The 10,686-nt window shown below is 43.5% G+C and overlaps 1 protein-coding gene across 1 annotated transcript in view; it reads right to left on the bottom strand.

Annotated features, from left to right (window-relative positions):
- SDCBP2 (syndecan binding protein 2) overlaps positions 1-10,419 on the bottom strand; it is a 28,039-nt gene extending 17,620 nt beyond the window's left edge. The window contains exon 1 of the mRNA XM_044661523.1: positions 10,397-10,419. The gene's annotated coding sequence lies outside the window, so the exon portion shown is untranslated. The remainder of the gene's footprint in view (positions 1-10,396) is intronic.
- Positions 10,420-10,686: the final 267 nt, after the last annotated feature.

Raw genomic sequence — 10,686 nt, 5'->3', positions numbered from 1 at the left:
GAGGAGGAGGAGGAGGAGGAGGAGGAGAAGAAGAAGAAACAAAGAAGGAAACAAAGAAACAAAGAAACAAACAAAGAAAGAAGGAAACAAAGAAACAAAGAAAGAGGGAGGGAGGGAGGGAGGAAGGGAAGAAGGAAGGAAGGAAGGAAAGAAGAGAAAGAATGACTTTGCAGAGAGGAAGCTCAGTGGATAGAAACCAGGCCTGGAATTGGGAGGTCCTGGTTTAAATCTGACCTCAGACACTTCCTAGCTGTGGGACCCTGGACAAGTCACTTAACACCCATTGCCTAGCCTTGACTGCTCTTCTGTCTTGGAACAGATACTTAGTATAGATTCTAAGACAGAAAGTAAGGGTTTAAAAAAGAAAAGAAAAGAACCTTTTGGCAGAAGAGGATAAGCCCAGACGGAAGTGATTAGCTCAGTGTCAGACAGTGAGGACTTGCTTTCCTGGGTCCCCTATACAATGCTCCTTCTATCACACAGCCTTTCTTAGTCTTCTCTTAATACTAGGAGAATCAAGCATGTCAATTAACACAAAAATGTTATAATAATTTTATTTAAAATAAATTTTTTTCATCCCATCTCTAGGTGACACCTTGGAGACACAGTGGATTAAATACCTGGTCTGAAGTAAGGAAAAGCTCAATTTAAATATGTCTTCAGACATTGGCTAGCTATATGATCAAGTCACTTATACTCTGCCTCGCTTTCCTCAACTAAAATATGGGAATAATAAAAGTCCCTGCCAGGGTTGTTCTGCAGGTCAAATGAGATAATAATTGCAAAGAACTTATCACAGAGGAAGAGCTATATGAATGTTAGCTATTGTTATTATTAAATGAGATAACTGTAAAGTGCTTAGCACAATGTGTGGCACATAGCAAGCACTATATAAATGTTAGTTATTTTTTTTAAACCCTTCCTTCTGTCTTAGAATTTATACTCTGTATTGGTTCCAAGGTAGAAGAGCAGGAAGGGCTAGGCAATGGGGGTTAAGTGACTTGTCCAGAGTCATGCAGCTAGGGAAGTGTCTTGGGACAGATTTGAACCCGGGATCTCTCATCTCTAGACCTGGCTCTCTATTCACTGATCCACCTCTCTTCCCCTATAATTATTATTTGCAAAATGCTTAGTGCAGAGCCTAGTCTGTAGTAAGTGCTTAATAAAAGCATATTTTCTTCCTTTCATTGTCTTACAAATAAAAAAAATATACTGCCCAATTGATACAGCTTGATCCTTTGAGCTATTCTTAAATTCTGAGTCTTTTATTAATGTTATTGAGTATCAGACATTGCTCAGATCTTTCTCTAAGTCGCAGCAGCCATCACTACCACACAAGGCCATGGAACCATAGCCCAGAGTAATCATGGTTTGGAGTTGTGACCACTATGCAACCCCCTGTCTTTGTTGTCCCCTAGATCACCAGTGGATCAAAGAGGAAAAATAAAACCCAGAGTTGGCTTTATCCCATGACAGCAGGAATGATCAATTCATCATCTCACATGCAACAAAACCATTGCTCTGAAGATGCCAAACCTTTTGTAGAGTAAAAGATAAGAGGCCAGCCTGGTCCTGCCTTTGATTTTCCAGAGGGTAAACAGGGGATGGTTATAGTTTAAGCTAGCCACTCCTTTTTGAATGTCAAAGGTGAGAAGACATGGACAGGACCAGAGATTCTATTCTTTTTAAACTCTTTGAAAATCGTGGAATAAGAGACTGGGAAGGGACCATGGAGCTCATCTAGTCTCCTGCCCAAAACACAGTTCTACTGGCTATGGATATTAAGCCTCGGCCAGTTCTCTTGCACCATGGATTCCTTCACCAATGAGCAATCAGTATGACACACAGTGGGCATCTACTATATTCCCTGCACCTTCAAACCTTGGTCCCAGGATCTAGATGACCCAGCACACTATAGCCCATTTAATGGGCAACTAGGTGGAGCACTGGGCTAGGATTCAGGAATACTCATCTTCTGAGTCCAAATCCAGTCTCAGGCATTACTAGCTGTGTGATTTGGGCAAGTCACTTAACCCTGTTTGCCTCAGTTTCCTTATTTGTAAGATGAGCTGGAAAAGGAAATGACAAATCACTCTAATATCTTTGGCATGAAAACCATAGTAGGCACTCGATAAATGTTTATTGACTGACTGACTGACTGACTGACTGAACCTCTCTTTGCCTCATTTTTATCTATAAAATGGGATAATAACAGCACTTATCTCTAAAGGGTCAAATGAGATAACAAAAAAATTTGTAAAAAGCTTATAAAGCCTGATATAGAGTAGGGGATCAACAAATATTTGTTTCCTTCCTTCCTAGGCTTTTGGCTAAAGAATTTCAATAAAGGGAAGCCCCACTACTCTCCTCTTAAGTAGTCCTTTGCCTTTTGAAATAGTTTGCATATTAAGCAGTTCTTCAAATCATGCCTAAGCTTGTGTCTTTGTTTCCTCTGCCCATTGCCTCTAGTTTTGTCCTCTGGACAAGAAGGGCATCCATTCCCTCTTCTTCGAGGTGCCCTTTCAAACACTAGAAGCCAGAGTCATCATTCAATTTACTTTAATTGAACTAATTTATATTAAAAATCTATTTGTGTAAGACAGTATGCTAAGGGATGGGGATACAAAGACATAAAAATGAAGTTTCTCGCTGTCCTCAAGAAGTTTACTGAGATGCAGGAGATCGAGGAATACAAGAATGTACACAGATACATAAATCTAAAGTATATACAAAGTAATCCACGGTTGCTTAGAGGGAAATGATGTAGGAGGTGGTGTTCAAATTGTGCTTTGAAGGAATCTACATGGGAGATATATAGGGAAGTTAGCTGGTCATTTTGACTAACACAGAGAAAGGATAGAAGGAAGAAAGGGAGGAAGGAACAAGGAATGAACGAATGAACAAACAACTGAATGAAGGAACAAAGGAATGGAGGGAAGGAAGGAGGGAGGGGTGGGAAGGAGGCAGGAAGGAAGGAAGAAAGGAGGGAAGGAGGGAAAGAAGAAAAAATAAATGAAAGAACCCTCTGGGTTCAATGCTTACTACCCAGTGTGACCTTGAATAAGACAATTAATTTCTTTGTGCCTTAGTTTCCTCATTTGCAAAAGCAAAATGGTGAGGGGAAGCTGGGTAGCTCAGTGGATTGAGACCCAGGCCTAGAGACGGGAGGTCCTAGGTTCAAATATGGCCTCAGACACTTCCTAGTTGTGTGACCCTGGGCAAGTCACTTGACTCCCATTGCCTAGCCCTCACCACTCTTCTGCCTTGGAGCCATTACATAGTATTGACTCTAAGACGGAAGGTAAGGGTTTACAAAAAAAATGGTGTCTAATGCACTTTCTGGCTTTAAATGTAAGCTTCTCTAACCAAGACAGGGTAAAGTGGGACCGTTACTTCCCTAATGTTGGACACAAGCCCTCTTTTATTGCCAACTAAAAGCGAGTTCGATTTTTTTGACTGCCTGATGGCATGAGGTTGACAGATTGGTTGGCTCTTGCCCAGTAAAGTCTTCCTTGACACACCCAGTCTCCAGTGTTCTCTTCCTCCTGTTTTCCGACAGCACAGTCTGAACCTCCTCCTTATCTCCACAATTCTTAGCTGTGCAAATCAAATCCCAATCTAGTTCTTATCTGGGTAAATCATATTGCCCACCAATATTGCAATTAAGCTCCTGGAGAGGAAGAAGGGGAACATTCCTGGTTTTGTTTCTCAAGTCCCTATTAAGGGATCTTGCAAGGAAGGTATAGTGACCTGCCTCAGGCTTAAACATATATCTCTTGCCCTTACAATTTCCTAGAGAGAGAGAAGGCCTCAGAGCCACCCTGCCAGCAAAGGGGAGGCGGGAGAGAGGAGGTAATAGGGGTAACAAGAGCTAAGGGAGAGTCCTCGGTTAAAAAACAGGTCACTATACTAAGTGGGGCTTTGTGGACCCAGAATAGTCTTTAGGCCTTTGCTGAAGGGAATGATGGCCTTAAAAGTTGAGATCATGGAACCATGAGGTTGGGAAGAGGGAAATTAATCTCTCTTAGGAAAGAGATCTCCTTCTCTATGGAAAGTAAGGACCGGGATCACATGGGGAGCCCAGTAGGAGAAATCATTTCAGGTACTACCCCCAGCCTAGCCTAGTTTAGGTGGGGTGCAGGAAAGACAAGATGGCTGAGTAAGATGCTGGGGGAGTCTACAGCCCTTCCCTCTTCAAAATTCCCTCTATCACAGAAACCTGCATGCAAACTTTGGCCCATCTTTTGGGACCTCCAAATCTCCAAACTGAAGGAAGGAGGGCAAAAGAGCAACATTAAGAGAAGGGAAGATTCATGGGCTACTCTTCATTCCACAAAGCGTCCAGGGACACAGCCAGGCTTAAGGAGGCTGGAATCAAACTTCCAATATCACCAGGCAGGAGGGATGAGGGAGAAATGGGCAGAGACTATTTGGGGAGTACGAGGGGTGGGCAGAGAGGATAAGGGGAGAGAGAGAGAGAGAGAGAAAGGAAGTGAGTGAGGGAGGGAGGGAGGGAGGGAGAGAGGGAGGAAAGGAGTGAGAGGGACAGAGACAGTCAGAGAGAGAGAGAGACTTATGGCTCCTAGAAGGTCAATGCCACCTCCCTCCCCATCCCAAGAATTTTTTGGTTAAGTACAAAGTTATCCCCTCCCTTTCTCCTGGAAGACAAGGCTAGCCCTAGGCACTGACCCTGCTTCCCCTATATAAAAGAAGGACAGGGAAAAGAGTTTTTTTCCTCTGGGCAGAAGAACTGAGAGATGGTACTATGGCCCAAAAAGGGGGGGCTGAGAGAAAGAGAAATCACACTCATAGGTGTGAGAGGTCCTTTAAGGTTAATTACTAACCCCTTTAGTGCCCTTCTACCTTCCAGCCACTCCTAGTAGAATACCCAACACTCTGGATTCCTGTTCCCATTGCCTGAGGACCCAATGCCAATGGATGTGGGAATCCACTCTGTACACTGGGCCCCCAGTTTCTGCACCAATTGAACAGAATATGTGTGTCTGTAGGAAATGGTAGAACCACACCCCCTGTACAAACTTGGGCCAGGCCTTCTCCATTTCTGAGCCTGAATTGCCTCTTCCAGGAAAAGGGAATTAGACTAGATGGTCCCTTCAGACTGTGACATTCCAAGAGATAAGGTCCCTTCCTCCTCTGACATTCTGTTCAGAGCTCTAACATTTTGTCTCTTAGGCCTAAGGGCTCCTTGCAACTCTGGCTTCCTATGACTCTATGGCGTTCAGAACTTCATTCTTCAGAGCTCCATACCCTAGAGGCAGAGGACATTTACAGAGGGTCTGCTATGTGCAGAGTCAGCTGGAATACCAATAGTAAAGGGATGGCACAGATGCAGGATGTCAGAGATGAGAGGAGCCTTAGAGGGCATTTTGTCCAATGTACCATTTTGCCAAAAAGGAAACCAAGGCCTAGAGAGAAACAATTTGCCCAAAGTTATCCAGTGAGTTGGTGACATAGACATGTTCTCCTGACTGCCTATCGAGGACTTTCTACCACACCCTATAGGAGCACCCACTAATGCAAGCACTTCCCCAAGAAACCAAGCTACTACTCAGCCCTTGAGGTGAAGTAGGACCAAGGAATTTAGTACATACTAGCTGCTTTGAATACCATTCAGCGGCTGGGATGAGGTGGGAACATTAAGAGAGACTAGAGCAGAGAAGGAATGCTAGTATAACTGAGAGGAAGAAAAAACAAAACAAAACAAATAAACCATTCCTTTGAGTGTCAGCTAAAATCCTACCTTCTACAGAAAGCCTTTCCCAATTCCCCTTAATTCTGGTGCCTTCCTTTTTGGATTATCTCTAATTTATCCTATACAGTTATTTATATGTAGTTATTTTCATGGTTCTTCTCCCACTAGATTATGAATTCCTTGACAGCAAAAACTGTCTTTTGCCTTTTTTTTTTTTGTAGCTTCAGAACTTGGTATAATGCCTGGCACATAGTAGGCCCTTAATAAATGTTTATTGACTAACTGACTGATTGACTGACTCACTCACTCTAACCTTAGAAGGAGACCAAAGAAAAGTTTCTGTCCCATGGCATAGACTGGAAATAGGCCTGGAATCTCTCTTAAGGTCTTCCCATCTCTAATATTCTATAGCATTGCCTCCCAAATGCTCTTTTTCCAAAAGTCACATTTGGTGTCGTTGTTTGGTCGTTCTGGTTGTGCCTAACTCTTTATGGCCCCATTTGGGGTTTTCTTGGCAGAGATACTGAAGTGGCTTGCCATTTCCTTCTCCAGCTCATTTGACAGGTGAGGAAACTGAGGCAAATAGGGTTAAGCGACTTGCCCAGAGTCACACAGCTAGGAAGCCTCAGAAGTCAAATTTGAACTCATGTCTTCCTGACTCCAGGCCTGGCAGTCTACCCATTGTACCACCTAGCAATGATATATACATATGTATACATACATACATATATACACACATAATATATATTCTATAATACACAGGTATACACACACATACACACACACACATATTATTAGAGCTAGGTAATACAGTAGATAAAGCACCAGGCCTGGAATCAGGAAGACCTGATTTCAAATCTAGCCACAGAAACTTCTTGGCTGTATAAATAGAATCTACTTCCTACCCCTAAGCTCATCCAACCCCACATCCCATTTGCCTGCTTAAGCTGGGTGAATGGACGTGAACACACAGGGATACGTGCAGGGACGGAAAATAAAGGAGGAGGTGTGGGAACATGGGCTGTCTCTACTTCCCTGAACACAGTTCGAGAGGCAGATGGAGAGTCATGCAGGAGGGTTAACATGTGGTCAGACTTAGAGTAGAAAAATAGACTTTAAACCTATACCTATCTGCTTTCTTTATTTCAAGTAATTATTAATAAACTCTATAGAATATAAGACCCTGGGGTTATCAATTTAAGTCTAACATGGCTGTGTGACCCTGGGCAAATTACTTAACCCTGTTTGCCTCAGTTTCCTCAACTGTGAAATGAGCTAGAGAAGAAAATGCAAATCACTCCAGGATTTTCACTAAGAAAATCTCAAAAATGGTCACAAAGAGTAGAACATATCAGAAACAAATGAACAGCAACAACAACAACAACAACAACAACAACAAAAACATAAATATATATGTAAAATACAGGTCCAGGGGAGCTAAGTGGCACAGTGGATAAAGTAGATAGAGCACACTGAGCTTGGAATCAGAAAGTCTTATGTGACTCATCTTCATAAGTTCAAACCCAAGCTAAGATACTTACTAGTTTTGTGACCCTGGGCATGTCACTTAACTCTGTTAGCTTCAATTTCCTCATCTGGAAAATTATCTAAAGAAGAAAATGGCAAATCACTCCAGTATCTTTGCCAAGAAACATTCATATGGGATCAGGAAGACTAAAGTACTACTAGGAATGACTAAAACAAATCAACAAAAACAACAAAATATTCAGGTATATGAAAAGAACACAAGACTCCAGAGATAAAAAAAAAAAAAAAAAAAGTCTAGATTACAGACTGGCCTCCATTGTTTATTAGTCATATGGTTTGGGGCAAATAATTTACTTCTCTGTTTCTTAATTGGTAAAATGGTGATCATTTTTTTTTATCTTTACCTTCTGACCTAGTATCAATTCTGAGATAGAAGAGCAGCAAGAGCTAAGCAATCAGGGTTAAGTGACTTGCCCAGGGTCACACAGCTATAAAATGTCTTCCTAACTCCGGGCCTGGAGTTCTATCCACTGTGCTTCCTATTTGCACCCTCAAAATGTTGATAATAATGGCACCATCTACTTCCCAGAGCTACAAGTTATAAGTTATAAACACTTTGTCAGTGATAAAGTACAATAGAAATGTTAAGCTAGAATTATTATTAGCAATAATAATAATAAGGTCAGAAGAATATTTCCTAGACTCTTTGTTAGAAACTCATCCATCCATCTATACATCTATCAGCTCTAAGGGTTTACACCTATTAATAACACTAAAAACCAGTCAGCTCCTCAGAGACAGAAAAAGTTTAACCAAGTTTATTGGACTCAGAGGTTAGAAGATGCAGGGGTAAGCTCTGATTCTGATCTCCAGACTCCAGTCTGGATAAGTCACTTCCTTTCTCTGGATTTCAGTTTCTTCCTTTGAGGAAAATATAAAATGGTGATGATGACCCCTGCACTTCCTACCCCATGGAGATATCAGGAGACACCTTTGCATCTTACATCCCCATGTAGTCATCTCATGACTATTGGGTCAGCGGTCAAAGGATATGAAAGTTTTCAAAGGAATAAGCCTTAAAAGTTGCAGTGAAGTGGGAGTTATGATTGCTATTGTTACATCCAATCACTCCCTTTCTACTTATAGTCAGAAATATCCCTTCCAAATGCCTCCAGATTGGATACCTCTTCCTAGCATCCATGAAATGTAAACTAGAATTAAAAATCATACTAGGAAGTCATTTCCAAGACTTTGTGTTAGAGGTCATCTGTCCCTCCCTCTTTTCCTCCCTCCCTCCTTCCCTTTATCAGATGTCAGCTTTTACAGCTACTAATAACACAAAAAATCAGTCAGTCTCTCAAAGACAGAAAAAGTCTAACCCAGTTCACTGGATCTGGGGTTAGAAGTCAAAGAGGCCTGTGGCCAGGGCAGGGTAGGAATGACAGGATCTCCTTGGGAATGGGGTGTGTGGGTGTGTGGAAGGAGGATGGGGGATGTCAAAAGGAGCCTAATTCATTGAAGAGTTATATAGGAGAAGTTGTGACTAGGTCATCAGTCTAGTCCCCATCATCCCTGAAACCATATGGAACTTTCAGCGGGGGGAAAGAGATAGGAGATGAAGGGACACAGGATGAGACAGAAACAGAGATGTTCCTAGGCAGGAGAACTAGATTCTTAAAATTAAAAAGGAAAAAAGGGGGAAAGAAAGAAAAGGAAAAAATATATCTTGCCATGGTCTGTCATCATACTGACTAAAATGTTAACTAAAAACCAAAGAAACCACTTTTACTAAGAAAACTCTTAGCTACCGGTAGTATAAGGATATGGAAAGATCCCTGGCCCGACAGTCAGGAGTCCTGGATTCCCGTTCTTCCCCGTCAACAACTGGGGGAGGGGAGGAGGAGGAGGTGCCGGGAGCGCTTCCTTTTTTCTAGACCTCAGTAGCCTCATCTGTAAAATGAGCTGTCTGGGCTACATGAGCGTCCACCTTTGACTTTCAGGGAATTATTATAGTTTTTCCCCCATTGAAGTAGAAGCCCTTCTCATACAGAGGCCAGAAATGCCACAGGCATGGGTGAGCAGCAGAAAACAGCCCGCTTCGGGACTTGGGCGAGGGAAGAGGAGGGGAAAGGCCGCGAATTGTAATCTGTTCCCACACAGGGAGGGAACCTATTAGAGGAAATGGGAGTCTGAAAAGGAAGGTTTGGCTCCACACAGGCCTTTGCTGCAAACAGCAAACCCCGAGGTCTGCCATTCGAGGTAGCCCTTGCTGGAGCCCGGGAAGCGGAACACTGCCTGAGAGAAAAGCCATTACCGGTGCCCACTCTCGCCGAGCTATCAATCTTTCTTCCCGGGATTCACATTTCATCCTGGCGCTGGGGGCTGTCGAATAGGAGTTCAAAGCCCATTTACTGCCATTATCTCCCGAACTTGCCCATCCTGCAAGAGGGGAGCGGAGAGGCGGGATTGAGCTCGGTGTGGGCTGGGGGCGGGGAGAGGTGAGAAGAAAAGGAACCAATGGATGGATCCGAAAAGACCGCCGAGAGGACCAGAGAGCGCAGCTCAATCTCTTCGGGCCGCAGGCCCCTGGGGAGCTTGCTCAAAAGATGCTAGAGAAGGGAAGAGGAAGAACCTCAGCAAAGGGAAGGAGAAAGAAAGGGGGGGGGGGAAGCAAGTGGCTAGGTGTCTCAGTGGGTAGAATGCCAGGTGGAGTAAAGAGGAGGGGTTCAAATTTGCCCTCGGACACTTCTTGGCTGTGTGACTGGGCAAGTCTCTTAACCCCAGTTGCCCAGCTAGCCCTAGCTGCTCTTCTGCCTTGGAAACGAAACATAATATCGATTCTAGGACAGAAGATAATGGTTTAAAAGGGAAAAAGTGGGGTGAGAGAGAGCAAGAGAAAAGGTGGGAGGGAAAAGGAGGGAAAAGGGAGAGAGAGATCCGGAAGAAATGAAGAAAGGAGGAAAGAAGGGAGAATGGGAAGGCTGGAGATAAGGGGGAAGAAAAGGAGCAAGGGAGGTGGGAGGAAAGGAAATAAAGGAGAGAAGAGACTAAAGGGATCAAGAAGGGTTATAGGAGAGGGGAGAAGGAGGAGGCACTTCAGCCATCAACTGGTGCTTCTAATCAAAGTCAGGAACCTGGCTGTTGTGGTAGGGTCTTTAAATTGACCCCAGCTTTTGTTAAGGAAGCTTACCTTACCTGAAGGGTTGGGGCTGGAGCTGGTCTACTCCTCTCCTGTCCTGCTTCTGAAAAAGTCTGTTCTTTTCTCAGGAAGTTTCAGTGCTTTATTTTTCCAACTGAAGTTCCTCCTGGCTGTTTGCCAGCAGTTGGGAGGGGCTGGCCTGACTCTACCCACAGCTCTGGGGAGGGGCCCTGGGATGCCACAGGTAAAGGCTAATTGTCAAATCACTTTCTGAATAATGTACCAATTTTAACTCCCAAGAGTATAATGAGATTGGATCTACTCTTCGAGTCCTGGAGAGGCAAGG

Source organism: Gracilinanus agilis, chromosome 2 (genome assembly GCF_016433145.1).
Source record: "Gracilinanus agilis isolate LMUSP501 chromosome 2, AgileGrace, whole genome shotgun sequence".
NCBI lineage: Eukaryota > Metazoa > Chordata > Mammalia > Didelphimorphia > Didelphidae > Gracilinanus > Gracilinanus agilis.
Note: the sequence above shows the minus strand (reverse complement) of the source record. Positions and strands in the feature narration are given on the sequence as shown.